The following is a 4,079-nucleotide window of genomic DNA, read 5'->3' on the forward strand; positions in this document are numbered from 1 at the left end:
CTTTCACTTTCACCTTTCTTCGATGGTAAAGCACCAACAGGCGGAGCACTGGAGGTGGGAAGTAACCAAATCAAATGTAATCAAGTACAGGAAGGAGCCAGCTTAGTCCAACGCTGCACGTCTGCTCAGGACGATTCCACCTCGATATGAGCAGCTCGCCAAAATGTAAAACCTCCAAAAGTTCGCAAAACAACATCCATAGTGTGCGATAATAATGGCCACACTAATAATTTTATCTAGTGGGGTCACAAATCTTATAACGTGACAACGAAGCAGGCAAAATGAGACACAGGTGAAGGCAGGTAGGACACCACAACAAATACGCTGTGTGTCACAGAGGGCATCGGGCAGGGAAAACACCTGGGTGACGTAGACAGGTAGTGGGGGCGGGGCGGGGGCTGGCGGAGGGCACTAAAGTGGACTGAACCGGGGACAGGGTGAAAAAAAGACACCCAGGGCCTGTCTCATGACAAAAAGTAGAGATTTTATTATTAGTTTAATGTTAATAAAATATTTGTGCAAATTCTCATGTATAATGTCGAACCCTGCATGTGTTCTGTTCAAAAAACGAAAGTTAAACACAATAACTTTTGAAAATAGATAAAAGGCTCCTAAAAGATTTTGGTACTTTGTTTGATACCACTCTGCAGAAAATATCTTACTAAATGGCTCAGGTTTTTTTTTTTTTGTCCTTTCGGTTTATCCCGTGACTTCAGGGTCACCACAGCGGATCATTGTCCACATGTTGATTTGGCAGTTTTTACAGCAGATGCCCTTCCTGACGCAACCCTCCCCAATTTCTACCGGGCTTGGACCAGCACTGCACAGCTAGGGAGGGGAATGGGCTGTTAGGGGTTCAGGGTCTTGCCCAGGGACACTTGTGTGTGTAAACATGAGCACATCACTCCATCCTCAAGTCCCTCCACTGGCTCCCGGTCTCCTCCAGATTTCAATAGTCCTCACCAGCAGACCACAGACTGTGCGCGTGGGGAAGCATCTCTCCCCCTCATCACACCGAGTCCCGTCTGGTGAACTTCATTCTCGCACAGGACTGAAAAACAGCTTCTACCATTGAGCTGCTGCACTCTTGAACACTACAGTTATAAGCTCGTTTTTATATTTTTATATTTTTATTTCCTTTTGTGTAGATTACTTATACAGTGTGTGTGGTCCTCAGGAGGTGCTCCAACAGAATTTCACTGTTTATGTACAATGACAATAAATATCTTATCTATATACTAAAATTGCTTTACTAACACATCAGTGTATCCATGGCAACGCCTCAAGCAACCTCCTCCTACAATAAAGGGTGTTGTTTTCCGTCCTACCACTGACTCATGAGTCACAAACGGTGAGCCACATCCTTGTTTTCTGGCCTGCAGCAGTTGGAATCATGGAATCATAAATTTCCTAAATACCTATTCACAAACGGCAGCACTATCTGCATCATTGTTCACAAGCTTCGTCGTGTATTTAGTTAATGTCTGGAGGATCTAAAAGTTTAGCCACAACCTAACTTAAAAGACAGTTCCCTCTCCACTGTAGACGGTGCAGGTGTATGTTCCTGTGTCTTGGTATGTGGGAAACCTCAGGGTCAGACTGAGTTCTCCACTTGTCATCTCTGTTCGGCCTCTGAAAAATCTGTCCTGTTGTTCAGAATAGTCAGAGCCTTTCTTAAACACATGGACTTTCAGGAATGAGGGGTCACTAAGGCTCCACTCCACTGTGACGTCTCCAGGCAGATGAATTCTGGTTTTGCAAAGCAACTGGACAGATTCCACTCCTGAATCTACAGACACCTTGTAGACTGAGAGGACAAAGAATCACAACATCAGCTGGACAGACAGTAGCAGCAGCTCTAATGGTAACAGGTCCTCACTGTCCCGTCATTCTCTGATGATGATGATTTGTTTCTACAGTTATCAATTTAGTGATAAATTCTCAGTTTGATCCTCAGCTTTGTCACTCACAACAGCAACATGAGCAGAGATGTCAGCTATTAGCATTATGGGTAATGTTGAAGTAGTGACATACCTGACAGGAAATAATGACGAAAATAATATAAAAGACCAACAACAATAGCAAAAAGAACAGGGACGAGAAGAACCAAAAGAACTTTGTTCCACTTTACGACTTGTTCTGTGGAGAAAAAGAAGAAAAGAACGACCTGTGACCTCTGACTTGTACAGTTGTGATTTTGATCAGTAGTTACAGCAGGTTTTAGGTTTTGTTACTGACCTTGGACCTGCAGCTGTACTTGTTCCATCTTCAGTTCCAGTTCAAACTCTCTGATGGTGCAGGTTTACTTTCCACTGTCAGAGAGCTGGAGATTTCTCAGACTGAGGCTGAGGTCTCCAGAATTCAGAGCATCAGGCTTCATTGATGTTCGGCCACTGTAAAGCTGGTTCTGGTCTCTGATATCTTCACCGTGATTATGCAGATGGACGGTTGTAGGACTTGTAGGACTTAGATCATTGCGGCTCCAAACGATGGTGGTGTCCTCAGATAATGGCAAATGGAACAGGCAGGGCAGCTGGACAGACTCCACTCCCTCATACTCCTTAACGTCAGTATGCAGGGAAACATTCACTGGACGGAAAGAGAAATGTGAATCAGCTGTGAGCTGTGTCCCATTGATCTATCTGAAGGTTAGAAGAGCTCCTGGACCTGGACTAGGTTTTTTATAATGAGTATAGGAATTTTTTTTAGGATTTTAAGATGCATAACGTATCTCACAGGGTAGCAGGACTGATGTCTCTGACACGTCCACCTCTACAGTGAAGACACCCCAGGAAACCGTGAACAGACCTAGAAACAGGAAACAGTGTCCACAGAGCAAACTGCAGTTCATAAAACCCAAGTTGCTGTCAAAGGTTTAGAACTGGTTTCATACACCTGCTCTAATCTGGACCCTGCTGCAGTTTTTTATCATGGAGAGTTAAACTATGTCCAGTCAGTTCAATTTTCCACAGCTGCTCTCCAGTCAAGGTTTACATTCATCAAAAGAAAAACTAAAGCAAACAACAACAACAGCTAAAGGAATTTTTTACTAAGTTACCAAAAATTCACAGTGTGTTTTAATTTGTCATTATGTTTACTGGGTGTAGATTTACAGTTTTATTCATTTGTTGTAGTTGTACAACACAACAAAGCCTGAAAACCATGAACGGATATGGATAATTACTAAATTTTTAATAAATTAATAAATAACTGTACGTGATTTCTCTGAATGTGCAACCTTGTGTGCTGATTCAATTAAACTTTATTTATATGGCACCAGTTCACAACAAAGTCATCTCAGGGCACTTTACAGAATAAAGTCAAGACTATAAAGATGTATAAAGAGAACCCAACAATTCCCCCTTAACAAGCCATAGGCAACAGTGGAGAGGAAAAACTCCCTTTAACGGAAGAAAGCTCCAGCAGAACCAGGTTCAGGGTGGACGACCATCTGCCTCGACCGGTTGGGGTGAGTGGAAAGTGGAGTGGAGTTACGGGGAGGCAGTTGCTGAGTAGGTAGAGTGGCCCCCCACTGACCACAGGGTCGGAGGTTTGAGCCCCGCTCTCCCAGACCCCACGTTGAAGTGTCCCTGGGATCCACACTAAACCCTCAGCTGCCCATCCCCATCTGTGCAGTGCCAAACTAATAATCTTCTATCTGTTGAACACACATTTTTCTTCAGAGTGATGAACCTCACCCCATCGTTATTTCTGACACACCCCGCTTCTCTGTGGTGTTTCATACGCAATCATGATCCTGACCTGTTTTTAACATCATTAGATTTTGTCTTTTGTTGTTCCACAATGGTTTTTTTAGACATAATGCTGATACCACATTCAAAATCTTCAGTTTCAGTTCAGTCTTCAGTCCGTTTGAACACCTGATATTTTTTACAACTCCTTACATTCTCTTTACGTTTTACACAGCATTCTAACTTTTGTTAAAAAAGTCCCATGGCAGAAGGAATTGCTGTGAGGCGGCAGCACTAACCACTCCACCTTCTTGTGCTGCTCCTTCCCTGAACATGTGCTGATAGATAACAATAATATATAATAATAATATATTCCACTTTTAAATG

General features: G+C 43.0%; 1 long non-coding RNA gene across 1 annotated transcript; it reads right to left on the reverse strand.

The window, feature by feature from the left end:
• Nucleotides 1–662: 662 nt before the first annotated feature.
• LOC137136966 (uncharacterized) lies at nt 663–3,221 on the reverse strand. Its single transcript, XR_010915654.1, has 2 exons — nt 2,239–3,221; nt 663–2,139 (listed from the first exon to the last, which is right to left on the reverse strand). It is a non-coding gene; the product is annotated as an uncharacterized lncRNA (long non-coding RNA).
• Nucleotides 3,222–4,079: the final 858 nt, after the last annotated feature.

Source organism: Channa argus, chromosome 12, assembly GCF_033026475.1.
Source record: "Channa argus isolate prfri chromosome 12, Channa argus male v1.0, whole genome shotgun sequence".
Taxonomy (NCBI): domain Eukaryota; kingdom Metazoa; phylum Chordata; class Actinopteri; order Anabantiformes; family Channidae; genus Channa; species Channa argus.